The following is a 17,965-nucleotide window of genomic DNA, read 5'->3' on the forward strand; positions in this document are numbered from 1 at the left end:
ATGACCCCTCCTCGTGCTCTCCTAATCCGTCTACTTACTTCATAGGAAAAGTCACAAGAGACATGAATGTCACTGCCAAGGTAAGTAAACCTCTCAACAGGGTCGACACTCTCTCCGCAGACAGACACACTGCTGATGGCCATGCCCAAGAGGTCATTAAAGGCCTGAATCTTGGCTTTTATCCAGGACGCTCGCAAGCCCAGACGCTCACACTCCTTACCCAGTCTCTCGAGCGCCACGATCAGAGCCTCCATTGACTCCGTTGAAGATATGGGAAAAAAAAGCCTGACACCCTAAATTGTGGGGCATCTTGTACTGTACATCAAGATTAGTAGATTATTTTGCTACTTAGTGACTGAAATCAGAAGGCTATAAATGGCAGTCAACAACAGCAATGGCAGGAGAAGAAATGGAATGAGAGAAAATGAACATTTGTAAGCAAGTTGATGAGTGAAAACCGGGAAATTTGCAGACAGGGTATCTGACATTTTTTTACCGTATGTACATTGTGAGACTTGCCCGGACACCACCAGTCGAAAACCACATCTTTATAAATTGCAAACGTTTATTTAAAACAAATAAAAACAGTCCCAAACACGACACAAAACACACAGCAATAATCACCCACAATAAACTCAGTCCTTAGCCGCCAATCTCCTCCTGGGAGCTTTGTCCTGCTCCCACTCCCGACTCTAGCTTCCCAAGTATAAGGAGGCGACGCCTTTTATTCCGGCCCGGATGTGGTCCAGGTGGCTGGTGACGATCTTCCGGCAGCACTTCCTGATGTGGCAGAAGTGCTGCCCTTTGCCCCGGAAGCACTCCGGATGTCCCTGGCAGGTTCCTACGCCATCTTGCAAAGTGTGGTGGAAGTAAAGTTCTCCCAGGTTCTAGGAGGCTTAAGGCGCCCCCTGGCGGTGGCCACGGGTCCAAATGAGTTGGAAAGTCTCTCCTCCTCTCCTGTGGTCCTCTCCTGCTCCAGGGCGGTTGTATCCTCCTGACCCAGAAGCTTTTAATGTCTGCTGCTTCACCACCTGAGGTCACAGGTCCGCCACACCCTCGACCCTCTGCAGTTCGCATACCAGGAGAAGGTGGGAGCGGAGGATGCCATCATCTATATGCTACACCAATCCCTCTCCCACTTGGACAGAGGCAGTGGTGCTGTAAGAATTATGTTTTTGGACTTCTCTAGCGCCTTCAACACCATCCAACCTCTGCTCCTTAAAGACAAGCTGACTGAGATGGGAGTAGACTCACACCTGGTGGTATGGATTGTGGACTATCTTACAGACAGACCTCAGTATGTGCGTCTTGGGAACTGCAGGTCTGACATTGTGGTCAGCAACACAGGAGCGCCGCAGGGGACTGTACTTTTTCCGGTCCTGTTCAATCTATATACATCAGACTTCCAATATGACTCGGAGTCCTGCCACGTGCAAAAGTTCATTGATGACACTGCTATTGTGGGCTGCATCAGGTGTGGGCAGGAGGAGGAGTACAGGAAGCTAATCAAAGACTTTGTTAAATGGTGCGACTCAAACTACTTACACCTGAACACCAGCAAAACAAAGGAACTGGTGGTGGATTTTAGGAGGACCAGGCCCCTCATGAACCCTGTGATCATCAGAGGTGACTGTGTGCAGAGGGTACAGACCTATAAATACCTGGGAGTGCAGCTAGATGACAAATTGGACTGGACTGCCAACACTGATGATCTGTGTAAGAAAGGTCAGAGCCGACGATACTTCCATAGAAGGTTGGCGTCCTTCAACATCTGCAATAAGATGCTGCAAATGTTCTACCAGACGGTTGTTGCAAGTGCCCTTTTCTACGCAGTGGTGTGCTGGGGTGGCAGCATAAAGATGAAAGACGCCTCACACCTGGACAAACTTGTTAAGAAGGCAGGCTTTATTGTAGGAGTAAAGTTGGACAGTTTAACATCTGTGGCAGAGCGACGGGCATTAAACAAACTCCTGTCCATCATGAAGAATCCACTGCATCCACTGAACAGTGTCATCTCCAGACAGAGGAGCAGCTTCAGTGACAGACTTTTGTCACTGTCCTGCTCCACTGACAGACTGAGGAGATCGTTCCTCCCCCACACTATGTGACTCTTCAATTCCATCCGGGGGAGTAAATGCTAACATTATTTAAAGTTATTGTCTGCTTTTACATGCATTTTTATTACTATTTAATTTAATATTGTTTTTTGTATCAGTATACTGCTGCTGGATTATGTGAATATCCCCTTGGGATTAATAAAGTATCTATCTATCTATCTATCTATCTATCTGGTCCCTCCAGGCATCCCGGCCAGGTAAGAACCCCAGACATCTGTGACAACGTGTACAAAGTATATGTGTTTGTTGTTACATTTTTTTGTTAGCTGTTTGTTAACTCTACAGCCATGTGACGCGATTCCCCAAAGGTGATCCGGCTCTCAGGATTTTCATTGTTGAGGATTTGAGTATCTGGACCAGGCCAAGGGGACGCCCACGTAACCCCTGGCTGTGGCAGATAGAGGGTCATTTCCAGAAGGGGGGACTGGACCCGATGTCTGCCTGGGGGGTTGCCAACCAGGATCCCGACCTGTTTCATCATGTGATGAGTGCGGCAACACGCTGTACCAGTGCCTGCTCCCCAACTTAACCTGACTCCAGTTAACCTTGATAGATGAACACCTCAATCTGATATAAACATTTAATGTTAACTTTAAATAAAGTGGTAGTATTTTCGTTTTGCTTTTCTTTTGCTTTTCATTTCTTCTCACTAAATTGTGGAGAAGTTCATCCATTTCAATGTGTGTGTTGCACACAGGCCAGGCTTTAAAAGCAACTTGTTTAGAACAAGTTGGCTGTTGAAAGAGCTGGGTAAATCTAATGTATTTAATGAAATTCTGCACTCAAGCGCAGCCAAAAGTGAATTCATTAAAACATAACTTGTGATCCCACTCTGGTTCTGTTCATATGAAAAACAATTTGTTAAAACTTCTTGATTTTCACATAATGCTTAAGCCTTCATTTGGAATTTCTTGTGAGAGTCCCCCATCAGACCAGAAGCAAGCTGTGATCTGTACAGGCCTTCTTGTTTTGAATGACTTTAAGATAAAAAATGTTGTGTAAGAAAGAAACCACTGATAAATAATTCTCTATTATTTACTACAAAAGCAAATTCTTCCATGCAGATGTCAGGAATACTGTATAGGAGCATGTCAGCAGTACAAAGGGAAGATACTTCTGCCGATTGTGAATGTCTTTTGTGGCTTGAACTTTTTACACTACGCTGCTTCTTCTAGCTGTGCTGCCTTGGGGTTGTATTGTATTCTGTCCTATCAATTAACCAAATGAATGTAATTATTTAGAACATATGAAAGCTCACAAATGATCAGAGATTGGGTGACACATCTTGCCAACAGCTAACTGATCCAAGTGTCACATTCTGTTTTTTTTTTAATATAGCAGGCAGAGTGTTTCATGTTTATTTCCTATCACATCATGTCATTTGGAAATCAACTCATTCCAGTTAAGGGTCACAGGGCTGGAGCTTCTCTTGGCACCACCGTGCGCATGGCATGGTCATTCACATTCAGCCTGCCTTCATTTTTTGGCTGACGCTTACTATGTTTCTTATTAATCAGCCAATCAAGTGCATGTGCCAACTTAGTGTATGGGTCAAGGACTTCAAGATCATAAAATGGTAACCAAAGACAATGCTTCTTGCATAGCCATGCTACTGGTGTGAACAGGAAAGTAATTGAAGGTAAGTCCTGACTATTCCGTGTCTTGTCATTTATATCTACACTCACTGGCCATATCAACCAATAACTTCAAGGAACAGTTCCATCTCCTTTGTTCTTCAGTTAGTACACCTCAGACTGTAAATATAATACCAGGTCTCGTCACTTGCAGCAGTTATTAGATGATTCTGCACTTATGGGGTGTATTGATGAAGGGGGATGAGACAGGGTATACCAGTCAGGTGGAGAACTTGGTTTGGTGCAGAATGAATTGTCTGCATCTTAACATCAGCAAAACCAAAGAACTGCATATTGACTTCAGCTGCATCAAAGTACGCCAAGTAAGTATTCAGGGAGTGGATGAAGAGGTGGTTCACTACTAAAAGTACCTGGGGGATCACATCAATGACAGGTTGGACTGGTCTCTTAACACAAAATAACTAAATAAGAAAGGACAGAACAGGGATTGCCTTCCTTTAAGGTGAGAAATGACATCCTTCACATCTCGTACAACTCTGTGATGGCCAGTGCAATTTTCTATACAGTGGTATGGTGGGCCTGTAAAATCACTTCAAGAGAGGCCCACGGAATCAACATGCTAATTAAAAAGTTATTGGACGCACTCTGGACCCCCTGGAGGTAGTAGAGAAGGAGAGAATTAAATCAAAACTTCCATTATGAACAATGCTGCACATCCTCTCAATGAGGACTTTCACAGAACAAATTGTTCAGCAGAAGTGCGTGAAGAAATGTGACTGAGGCTCCTTTATTGTAAGTGCCAACCAGGATTAGCTGGCACCCCAGCTGGGTTGAGTACCAAAACCCTTACCTGGATGGGGGGGAAAGAGATGGCAACAGTAGGGGAAATCTCCTAAAATTGGATATTTTCATCCCTCATCTGTTTGATGGCAGCATCCCAGGACCACGGTAGCCATGTGGGACCCAGCGGGGTATGATAGGAATTATAGTGCCACTAGACATTAATCCCGTTACAATAACGGGCGCTAGAACAGTAGTGCATAAACATTAGTAGGAACAGTCTATATTAAATGGCAAGGGACCTTGTGTGTGGCTGTAATATGTGTCACTGTATTGTGTGCCTTTAATTTTCTCTCTCAGTAATACTGGTTTGTATTTCTGTAAAATGCCTGTAATTTTGTCAGACAGTAATACAGTGGAACCGAAGTAATTTCCCCCATAGGATTGTATGTAAATACAATTAATCCGTTCCAGATCATATGAACTGTATGTAAATATATATATTTTTAAAAATTTTAACCACAAATATAGTTAATTATACCATTGAATGCACAGCGTAATAGTAAACTAAATGTAAAAACATAGAATAACACTAAGAAAACCTTGAACAACAGAGAAAACTAACACTGCAAGAGTTTGCGCTTATAGCCTTACGACCGCCGCTAAAAACACCTTTTTTAATGAGTTTTAAGCACAGGGAAAAAATGAACATTTGAAAAATTTGTAATCTAATAAAAAACCAAGAAAAGTAACATTGCAACAATGCACGCGTGCGCCTGTGTGTGTGTGTGTGTCTGACTCTGTCGTGTGTGTGTGTGTGTGTGTGTGTGTGTGTGTGCATGCGTGTGTGTCTGTCTGTCTCTGTCGCGGGCCTGCCTGCGTGCGTGTGCATGTCTGTCCCCCATGGGGGCCTGTCTCTGTGTGTGTGTGTGAGTCACTCGTGCGTGCGTGCGTGCGTGTGTGTGTGTGTGTGTGTGTGTGTGTCTGTCTGTCTCTCGGGCGGGCCTGCGTGTCTGTCTGTCTCTCGTGCGCACGCACCTGTGTGTGTCTCTCTCTCTCTGCACACACAGGGAATGCACAGGAAGAGACTAAATACGTGCCGTGTGGCCCCGCACATGCGCACTTCACACACACGGACACCTGGACGCACACAGGGGTTTTATTAAAGAGGATGAGTTGGCCCTGCTGGGTCTCATACAAGTTGGGGGTGCTGCAGGGATTCGATTTCCCTACTTTTCTGGACTTCCGCTGGACCTGGAAGTGCTCCCTTCTGTCTGTGTCCTGACACTGGAAGTGTTCTAGGGTCCGACATAAAAGTCGTCCAGTCCCACCAGTGAGTTAGAGCTGCAGGGAGGTAGATTGATGCGGAGAAGGCGGAATGAGAAAGAAGAAAACTATACTGTGTACTTGTGCCTATGTGACCAAGACAAAACCTGCTGTAAGGTATTTTATTATAAATGCCTCTGTTTTTGAACTTGTGACTTTCCGTGTGTTAGCTGTTCCCAGGTTTTTGGACCTAGTGGCACCCCCAGTCTGTCACTGTGTGTATACATTTACAGTTATTTATTTATTTAATGAGTTTCTGAGAAAAGCCAAATGTTCCCCTGGGGACAAATAAAGCTCTGTCTATTAGGAACACCTGTACGTCTGCTTATCTATGTAATTATCTAATCAGCCAATCATATGGCAGCAGTGTAATGCATAAAATCCTGCAGATACAGGCCAGAACTTTTAGTTAATGTTCACATCAAAAGTTTACTCAAAAAAAAAAAAAATCCAGTGAGCAGCAGTTATGTGGATGGAAACACGTTGTTGATGAGAGCAATCAGAGCAGAACTTCCAGACTGGTTAAATCTGGAAGATAACCACTTTGTACAACTGATGTGGTCAGAAAATCATCTCACAATGCACAACATGATGAACTTTGAGGCAGATGAGCTACAACAGCAGATGACCACATCGGGTTGCACTCTTGTCAGCCAAGGACAGGAAGCTGAGGCTGCAGTGGGCACAGGTTCACCAATACTGGACAGCTGAAGACTTGAAAATGTAGCCTGGTGTGATGGATTCTTCATTTCTGCTGAATCACACAGATTGTAGAGTCAGAATTTGGCACCAAACAGTATGACTTAATGCATCCAACCTGCCTTATATCAACAGTCCAGGCTGGTGGGGGTGATGTAATGGTGTGGGACACATTGGGTCTGATAGTACCAAGTAATCATCAGTCGATTGCCACGGTCTACTTGAGTATTGTTGATGACCATGTGAATCCCTTTATGGTCACAATTTACACATCTTCTACTTTAAGCATGATAATGCTGTATGTCACAAGGCAAAGGTCATCTCAAATGGGTTTGCACAGTGAGGTCAGTATACTTTGGTGGCCTCTCCAGTTACTGGATCTCAAAGGAAATCCATGCCATGAAGAACTGAGGGTGTTTTGAGTGCAAAGGAGGCTTTCCTCAGTATTCGTATGGCTCTTTCTAATAATTTGCACAGTGAGTGTATTAACATGATGTTATTTTAAAAGACAATTAAAGACTTTAGCATTAACTTTTAACATTTTGTCTGTTGAAAGAAGATTTGAGAACTCCTGGCCTCCATGTAACATTTAAAGTGCTTGAAGGCAAAGACTAACTGCTGTGGTCTCCTCATTAACTTCTTCTAACAGTGAAAGCCTGAATATCATGGCTGATAATTCCTGACCTGCTCATTTTTGTCTATTAATTGTTGAACATTTTAAGAAAAGAGGGTTGGCCTATCCTGACCTAAAAATATGCTCCTTCTACAAAGGATTAGAGGATAAACGTTAACCTTGCTTGCTTTCTAACTATCATTATTAATTGTGAAAGAAAAATCTGACCAAGAATGTTTTTTCTGTTTAATTGTATTAGCCGAGAAGTGCTTAAGATTAGAGCAAACGATTTCTGGTCTACATTTCAACTTCAATTAGCGATCAAGCACTTGAAGAGAAAATCTGACCATTACTGGCCTTCTTATTGACATCTATTAACATCAAAAAGAAGAACTGACCTGCACACTGAGTTATATTAAAAGGTGTAGTGCTTTAAGAAAGGAGATGACAGTTTCAGCATATTTGTCAAGTTTGATTAAGAATGAAGTGGTAAAGAAGAGCTGACCATAAGTGGACCCCTTGCTAATATTTATTAATATTGAAAGGGGCTGAAATGAACAGCTGACCACATCTGAGGTGCACATTGACTTAAACCTCAACTACCTATTTATGGCTTAATCATTGAATTCAATTTGCAGCAAAGTGCTCAAATCAAATAACTGACCATTATGGGCCACTTGTTTAAGACCATTAACTGTGCATTGCTAAAAGAGAACTGAGCAGTTAGGCCTTCTTAATCACTTTCGTAGTGATAAAATGAACTTGCTGACTGTTGCTTGCATTAACTCTTGTGGCAGAGACACCTCCAACAGGTCACTTTTACTAAGAATGACACTAACGGATTTATTGAGTACAGTTAACAAAAGAGGGAAGATTAAAGGGAGCGCACAAGCTGTCAATAGAACTGAGAGATAAAAATAAACTCTGTTACACCGGGAGCGTGTCACTAACTATCGAATAGGACGATTCCCTTTGCTTCCTGTGTAACAACCAAGCACTCTCTGTCATGCTTTAAGACAGGAGTGTCGATCGCCGGGCCTGGTGGGCCGCAGTGGCTGCAGGTTTTCATTCTAACCCTTTTCCTGATCAGTGACAGGTTTTCACTGCTAATTAACTTCTTTTCCCTTCATTTTAATAGCCCTGTTTTTAAGGATTCAGTCCTCTGAATTTATTCCTTTCTTCATTAAATGACAGCCAAACAGAAATGAGATGTGAAACGAGCTGACAGACGACCTACTAAATTGGGATTTCAAACTCCAACCAATCTCTTAATGAGAAGCCGATTCTTGCTGCTAATTAAACCCGTTATTTAATTCCACAGCTTATTGCTGCACTCATTCTGCTACAGCAGACATTTCCAAAACTGTTGATTTTTATGTTTTTTCTAAGAAAACCGTCAAGATGTTTTGGTGAGTTGAGAGATCAATCTTACTGACAACCACCACCTTTCTTTATTTTCAGATATTGTGTGAGCTGGTCATGTGTTTTGTGTCTCATTATTGTTTGGCTGCTAATTAAGCAAAAATGAGACAACTAAGGGGTCTGAGTCAAGTTAATTAAAACTAAAGAAAAAGAAGTTAATTAGCAACACAAGCTGGTCCCTAATGAAGAAGATGGTTAGAATGAAAACCTGCAGCCACTGCGGCCCTCCAGGAACCGGAGTCTGACACCCGTGCTTTAAGCCAAGATTGAGACCCTGGGTTAAGCGTAGTTTCATTTACTGTGATCTTTCTGTTATTCTTTAAATATTATTATTGTATATATTATATTATTAATTATGTTTTTAATGCTTTTGTATGCTATGGTTTGAATATTGTTTTGTTTATTAATTATCTAGTATGTATATTTTAAGTTTATTTTTGTATTAGTGTATTTAGTTATTTGACCTGTCCCCTTTATATAGCGTTTTAGGGGGGAGTGCCACCATGACATGACAGCTAAGGAACAACCCTCTGCCTCTATATTCCTGTGGTATAGCGGGTCTGCGGCCCTTAACGGGTGGCCAGTTTTTAAATAAATAATCACCACCACAGTCGCAGCTTAAGGAGGGGGGCGTGGTAGTGTGATGGAAGAGGTTCCTGGGAGTGATACAGGCGTGGGTGTGTCTGCACTGAACTTCACAGATGTCCGTAAACTGATGCTGGGAGCTGCTAATCGGCACACCAGTGCCACATCCTCATTATAAAAAGGAGAAGCGCGAATGCGGAGAGAGGAAATAAAGAAAGGACAAAAGAGAAAGAAATGGACTGAAGTGAAGGAGGTTGATAAGGACTGGCAAGGATGTTCATGGAAGATACATCTTTCAATAAAAAGTCACCATTGATTTGTATTGTGGCTTCCACAGATAATGAAATAATGGGCCACTCCTAAAGGTCTTAGTGATGTTAATCGCCTGTAAAGCTCTGGAGAAGACACAACTACTTGTCTTCACCATTTCTCTATTTTTATTTAGTGTGACTTTCAAATGCCATTGATCCTGTATATTCTTTTATGGAGGAGAAAATGTCTGATTTCTTTCCAGTTAGAGTAGATGTTTGCTTAGGGAAAAAATTCCCTGGGGTGTAGCCGATCCGTCTTTCTCCCATGGCGGCAAATTGTTCATGCCTCTAAGTCTATCTTTCTTTGAGCAACATGTCTTTGCAATCACATTGTATCTTAGAAACACATTCTGACAGTGGATGACTCTGTGTGAAAAAGCCAAAAATCGTTTTTTTTTTGTCAGCTTCTTATTCTGCTAAAGCACATTTGCACTCCTTGCAGTAAACCTCTCTAATACCCAACAGGTTCCACAAAATCCTCTACTGTCTTCTTTATAGAGCATGGTCAAATGTCATTTTACAGACACCTTCAGCTGTCGGCAGGCACCATGGAGTCACAGTTTTTCCTTTATTTCAGGATGTTATAGTCAAAGCATCTTCCAAACCTCTTATAAGGCTCAGTTCTCCAAAAGTTAAAATATAAAGAATGTCTGGACAAATTTGAGATAAGAAAACCACCATAGTAATCCTATAAGTGGCTTTCTGCTGTGTTTTAAACTTTGCAATGTTCATATAAAGAAGAGCAGTTAGTGGCTGGCTACTAAAGACTCTACAGACAGGCATATGCGATCCTGGAGTAATTTAAAAAGGCTTTGGATCTGTGTGGGCATGAAGTCATTTGGCAAAACAGCCAACAGGCAAATTAGTGAAAATGCATGATGAGTGTTATGTGACTTGAGACAAAACTAATGTAGAATGACGATAAAAACATGCAAGAAAGTTTAACAGTTAGTTTTGTAACTCAGGATTAAATGGACTTAGAAAATGGTAATGTTACAAAGCATCAGTGTGTGCTAAAAATGTCATAGATAGATAGATAGATCTTTGTCCCCAATTGGCTTTTTTGCAGAAGCTCAATAAATAAATTAATACATATTACAATACTATAATGAACAACAAATGACAAAATGCCCTATGAAATACACACCAGAATGACTAGAAAGAAAGGAAGTTAAAAAGAAGCACTTGGTTAGATAGATAGATAGATAGATAGATAGATAGATAGATAGATAGATAGATAGATAGATAGATAGATAATTTAGTATAGTAGGCAGGATTAGATAGATAGATAGCTAGATAGCTAGATAGCTAGATAGATAGATAGATAGATAGATAGATAGATAGATAGATAGATAGATAGATGCAGTGGATTCAGAAAGTGTTCAGGCCCCTTCACTTTCTGCACACTTAATTGTGTCGTCGATTTAATTTTAAATAAATAAATCTGAAATTTTTGCCCATTAAACTACATTCATGTTTTCAGAAAGGTTTACAAATTTATTAAAAAGTAAAAACTGACACCTCTCATTCATACAAGTATTCAGGTCCTTGATTCAGTACTTTGTAGAAAAAACACTGGCAGAAATTACAGATTTGAGACTTTTTGGGTAAGTCTCTACAAGCGTTGCATACCTGGTCTTGGGCAGCTTATCTCATTCTTCTTGGCAGGTCTTCTCAAGTTCCATTAGGCTGGATGGGAAGAGTCTGCAAACTGCCATCTTCAGGTGTCAGATATTCAATGGAGTTGAATGTGTGTTCAATGTGTTTGGCTTCATTCATCCTTCCCTTAATCCTGACCAGTCTTGCTATCCCTGCCACTGAGAAGCCCCCCGCTCCCCCATTTCATGATGTTGACACCACCATGTTAGGGATAGCATTAGAATTTGTCAGACACAGTGCTTGGAGTTTTGCCTGAAGAGTTCAATTTCTGTCTCATCAGACCAGCAAATTGTTATTGTCATGCTGTCAGAGTCCATCAAATTCCATTTGGCAAACTTTTACTCACAAGTAATTTCTATATAGCCACTCTACAATAAACACCTGATTGATGGAGTACTGCTGAGATGGTCATCCTTCAAATAAGTTATGCCATCTCAGCAGAGGACTAAAGAAGCTCTGCTATTGTGACCATTGGGTTCTCGGTCACCTCCTTGACCAAGGCAGTTCCTATCTAGTTACTCAGTTTGGCTGGATGGCCAACTCTAGCAAGAGTCTTGGTAGTTCTAAACATCTTTCAATTCACAATTATTGAGGCCACTGTACACCTGGGGGCACTCAAAGATTTAGAAATGGTTTTATTCCCTTGATCTGATCTTACCAAAATTGGAGGTCTATAGAGAGTTCTTTGGACTTCATGGCTCAGCTTTAGTCCTTTATATGGGACCCTAAATACACAAGTGCTTTTCTAAATGATGTCCAATCAATCTTCTTTGTCTCAGGTGGATTCCAATCAAGCTCTACACACATCTCATGGAGAATTAATGTCAAAAGGATTCAATGGACTACAAACACCACAGAAGAATAAACAGCAAAAATGTCATTACAACTCTGAATGCATTAGTAAAGAACCTAAGCAAAATAATATCACAGCCATAAACTGACCACAACCATTGTTATCATTTTTGCATAGTGTAGGGAGCAGAAATTAACTTCTTAATACAAACACTTCATCAAGAAGCAGTTTGTCTCTTATTCTCTGTCTACACACACCCGCCTTGACCTTGAATTGAATTAAGTAATATGTTCTGTATGCATGCTTTTAATTTAATGCACCAGTTATATAAATAAAGGGAATTTAGACATAAATATTTATATTTAAAATACATGTAATATTATACCCAGAGTGGAAGAAGCAGAAAATTTTAAAATCCTGACAAGGATCTAAAGCCTCAGGGCATAAAAAAACAAGGTGAAAACTGAACACAAAAATAAATTCTAAAAATCAAAGTAAAAAATAAAAAGAGCCCTAACCAGAACAACACGCCAAGTCCCTAAACTAAAACAACAGCAATTCAAGAGGATTTTAAGATTAAAAGCTTAAGTACTGAGTTCTGGGTGCCACCATCTTATATAGAGGAATGTCATGACATTGTTCTGATGCAACATCCTGTCACATGGTCCATCACAGTCCTGGCAACTGTAAACAAAATAGCTGGCCCCGATTTCTAAATAACTCAGAATGGCACTGCGAGTTCTAAAAGGATAACAATAAAAAACAAATAAAAAAAAAAAAACAGAATAATAAATAATACAAAAAATAAAAAGAAAGAAATCATGACATGTAATAAATAATATACCGTATATACTCACGTATTCAAATCTTAAAAATTATAATGGCCGACTCACTCTCCAAAACTGGCAGCTACACCACCAAGACCCTTGGCCTGGCAAGTTGAGGACGTTAGACCTCACAAGCCGTACTTCTTCCAAATAAACTTCCACCAATTGACTATCCAAAGTAAGCCAAAAAACAAACCATATGTAAAATAATAAAGTGAGTATATATTGATAAAAAAGAAATGAGCAAACTCAAAACAATATATATATATATATATATATATATATATATATATATATATATATATATATATATACTAATAAAAGGCAAAGCCCTCACTGACTGACTCACTGACTCATCACTAATTCTCCAACTTCCCGCTTACAGCTTCCTTACAAAAGTTGGGCAGGTTTCATTTTGAAATTCTACGCGTAATGGTCATAACTGGAAGCTATTTTTCTCCATATACTGTAATGGAGTTGAGCTCGAAAGCCGTGGGGGGCGGAGTTTCGTGTGACATCATCAAGCCTCCCACGTAATCACGTGAACTGACTGTCAACGCAGTACGTAGAAAACCAGGAAGAGCTCCAAAAAGCGCTGAAGAAAACATGCATTATATAATTCAGAAGGCAGCGAAACAATAGGAAGCGAGAGAGTGACATATACAACCATATTCATGAGTGCTGCTACTTCGGAAACAAAGCACGGTGTAAACTTAAAGTTTAAATTAAGTTCATAGACACACTGCCGCTGGCGTTTGTCATGCCCACGGATAATGCGGTTTACAAGTTTAATGAGAGGACGCAGGATATAAACGAGTTTTGATCACTTTGTAACTAAGTTAAAATTGCAGGTGAAAGGCTGTATTTATGCAAATTCCGAGAGACTGTGTTTGTGGGGGATTGACAGTTAAGGCGGGTGGGGAGTCACGTCCAGAGGGGACTGGGCAGTCTCATGGTCTGGAATCCTTACAGATTTTATTTTTTGCTCCAGCCGTCTGGAGTTTTTTTTCCCCCCTGGCCATTGGACCTTACTCTTATTCGATGTTAATTAATGTTGATTTATTTTGTTTTCTTATTGTGTCTTTTATTTTTCTATTCTTTGTTATGTAAAGCACTTTGAGCTACTGTTTGTATGAAAATGTGCTATATAAATAAATGTTGTTGTTGTCATCATCTCCCCTCCCATTCACCTCATTTCGCTCTGAGCTGAGCTCCGCAGCTAACGCAGTGTTACGGAAGCGACTTTGTGACGCTGCCACCAAATACAGAAAAATCCACAAGTTAATACACACGCTGTCTGTAGAGTTTCTCCACACTGAATCCTCTAGGCACTACTTACAACAGGTTACATTGACAATCGTGTTACGTTATTTTTAAAATGTTTCCTTTTCTTAGCACAAGCACAGCTGAGAAGCTTCGATGCATGTGCTCCATAATGTGTTAAAAAATAATGCATTTAATCACACTTTGCACTACAAGCAAAGGGGAACTTCTGTCAATGCATGATTTCCTGGTACAACGATTACATTGATCAGCGCTTCCTGATTCATTTTACCCTCGCACCCCCTTGGTTTGAGAAGAAGTATGAAAAAATATGAGGTTAACACAGAAAAACAGATCACCAATTGAAGCTTTACGAATAATCGATTTGCCATCAATAATTGTTTTGGTAAAGCCATACTCGGCGTAATCCTCCTTCCATTTTATAATTTTTCCGCCACTAGCCATGATTAAATGAACAGTAAAAAAGTAAGAGTGAAATGAGGGTGACTTATTCAGGCAGGCAGGCGACAGCTCAATAGCTCGAATTTGGATATAAGTGGGTTCTATTTAGTCGCCAGAAATATCTTTGTTAGGAATGGAAGTTGAATTTAGTCTTAAAATTTCTATGGTAAAGAAAAAGTTATGCAATGATGACTAAATTTAACTATATAAAGTCAAAACTTGTATATTTAAAGTCATTCCCGAATATATAAAGTCAAAACTTGATTATATAAAGTCAGCGTCGGTATACATAAAGTCAAAACTTTTTTCTGAATATATAAAGTCAGCGCTGGAACATATAAAGTCAAAACTTGAATATATAAAGTCATTCCCAAATATATAAAGTCAAAACCTGAGTATATAAAGACGGCGTTGGAATTTTTCGGAATATATAAAGTAAGTGCTGGAATATATAAAGTAAGAGCTGCAATATCCATCCATTTCCCAACCCGTTGAATCCGACCACAGGGTCACGGGGGTCTGCTGGAGCCAATCCCAGCCAACACTGGGCGCAAGGCAGGAACCAATCCTGGGCAGGGCACATGCATCATTTTCAAAACATTAACCGAACAGTGTTTTTTTTAATTTATTTTTCTGAATACGTTTTTGTTTACTTAGTTCAGTTCAGAGTCGTCTTTGACTTTATATATTCAGGAGTGAGTTTATATTCTCCGATGTTGACTTTATATAATCAGGAATTACTTTATATATACCGACGCTGACTTTATATATTCAAGTTTTGACTTTATATATTCCAGCGCTGACTTTATATATTCTGATGCTGACTTTATATATTCAAGTTTTGACTTTATATATTCCAGCGCTGACTTTATATATTCAAGTTTTGACTTTATATATTCAGAAAAAAGTTTTGAGTTTATGTATACCGACGCTGACTTTATATATTCAAGTTTTGACTTTATATATTAGGGAATGACTTTATATATTCAAGTTTTGACTTTATATATTCTGTCGCCGACATTATTTATTCACAAAATCAATGCATTTGCCTGTTTGGCACCCCATAGTATATGTGTGTGTGTATATATGTACACATGTATGTGTATATATACAGTATATATATATATATATATATATTGTGGAAGTTGACCCGGACACAGACAGCAGACATGTTCATGTCACCCACAAACACGTTTATTTACAATATTTACAAAATATATGGTCACTAAGACCCAAAAGTCCACAAGTGCACAAACCCCAAAGTCACAGTCCTGGCCACAATGCCTTTCTTCGAGCCGCCTCCACTCTCCTCTCTTGCCTCGTCCTCCTTCCACCCGACTCTAGCGCTGAATGAATGGAGACGGCCCCTTTTATATGGTTCCCGGATGAGCACCAGGTGTTCCCGGCATTCCTCCTCTGGCCACGCCCCAGTGTGGCGGAAGTGCCGGCTGTCCTCCCGGCTGCTCTCCGGGCGCCGTCCTAAATCTTCAACAGGTCCCCAAGGCATTGGGGCGCCTCCTGGCGGTGACCACGGGCCCCTACAGGGTGGACCTTCCATGCCCTGTACCCGTGGCCCCCAGAGCAACCCGGAAGGCAACCCCCACGTGATCCAGGGTGGGCACAGACCCACATCCGGTCCCTCATGACGTCCCGGCCGGGTCATGGCCCCTGGCATCCCTGACAATATATATATATATGCCAGCAACACTCATGACAATGACAAAACAATTACATTGTCAATCATGTTACGTTATTATTAAAATGTTTCCTTTTCTTTTTACTTCTCCACTGCCAAGCGTGGGTATTTTGCTATATATATATATAGATATATAGATAGATAGATAGATGGATAGATAGATAGATTGTCACAAGAACGAGACATGGACAGATAAAGGTTTGGGGCAGCCACCCGTATAATGTGGTATCCTGGCTGCAAAAGTCGTTTTAACAAATAATCAGCACTGAAGTGCATTCAACTGAGTCCAAAACAAGACTGAGGAAACAAAGGAAAAGGAGCAGGTTTTAAAGGGGGAGACAGGAAGTGAGGTCATATGGATCCGGCACGTGGTCTTCCACCATTGGTGCATAGCTGGACGTGACATCAGAGGGACTGGAGCTGGTGTGGCCGACTTCCATTGGCTCAGTCCCGGAAGTGATGTCACGAGAGCCAGGTGAAATCCCCCGGGAATGGTCTACAGGCAAGGGAGAAAAAGAGTCAGTGCACTCTGCCACACCCCAGCATGCCTCCGAACTGCCTTCACTCAAGCCCTTTAGCTGCCTCCCATGCGCACGTGTGTGACAATATATATATATATATATATAGATATATAGATATGACAACAACACTCATATCAATGACAAAACAATTACATTAACAATCATGTTACGTTATTTTTAAAATTTTTCCTTTTCTTTTTCATAACTTCTTTAACACACTACTTCTTCACTGCGAAGCGCGGGTATTTTGCTAGTGTATATATATATATTATATATCATACCCCAACCAACCCCAACATAACATTCAACCCCAAAAGTGTCCAGCCAGGATTTGACTGTCTCCCATAGTGGACATTTTTGGGACTTATATTCTTAGGAACTCTATTGAGTTTGTCTTATACTACATATTTTATTTTAGCAAGCACTTATTATTATTAATAATGGCTTTCACTTTTGTATTTTTCTGCTTATGTTGTAGAAGATAACTGGTGATAATACTGTCTAACTGAAAAAGCAGTGCACCTCCTGGATCATCATTTAAAATAACTGTCCCTTTTAACAGACAATTATCATTTTGTGTACGTCTGGATTGAAAAAAAAATCATCTCAATTCCCCAGAGATTCCATTTACATGCAGTAAAAGTACAACCTTCTGTGCAAAGGCTATAATATGATGATCTTCCATGTAATATAAAGTCTGCCAGTCCCATCAGAGACCCATTTGATTCAATTACAGTGCAACCTCCTTTGTCTGAAGTTAGGAAGGATGAACAACTATGTTAATATGAACCCAACCGCAAGTCCCATTACGCTCATTACAAGCCAATTATAAGTCAGTATCGCTGCTCCAACTAATCCACAGCAAAAAATTTGAGTACTAGAGGTCATCTGAATTCCACATTAGACTACACCTTTTTAAAAATAAAGCCAATTACAAAAATTGCTGTAGACGGAGTATAAAAAACCCTCTTGAAATATAGCAAAATATGTTCATTTCTTTTGTATTCAAAAAGCTTTGTGAGCAGAGATGTATTGAGTTGAATTACACACATGATGGAGTGGATTAATTTGAGCTCCAAGCAATTTTTTAACTCTATATTTTAATAGAACTTTAACTGATACTAAAAAAATGTAATACTTTTTATCTCTAGTCCTGGGGACTTTTCAGTCTTTCTATATCCTTGCTTCTATGATGTCAGGTGCCTTCTGCTTGTTAACTGTAAGGAAATGGCCAGGGTTTCACCCTGGCTCAGATGTATTTTATTATCATTTATTTTTTATTTTCTTTTAAATATT

The sequence above is a fragment of the Polypterus senegalus genome, chromosome 12, assembly GCF_016835505.1.
Source record: "Polypterus senegalus isolate Bchr_013 chromosome 12, ASM1683550v1, whole genome shotgun sequence".
In the NCBI taxonomy this organism is placed as follows: Eukaryota; Metazoa; Chordata; class Cladistia; order Polypteriformes; family Polypteridae; genus Polypterus; species Polypterus senegalus.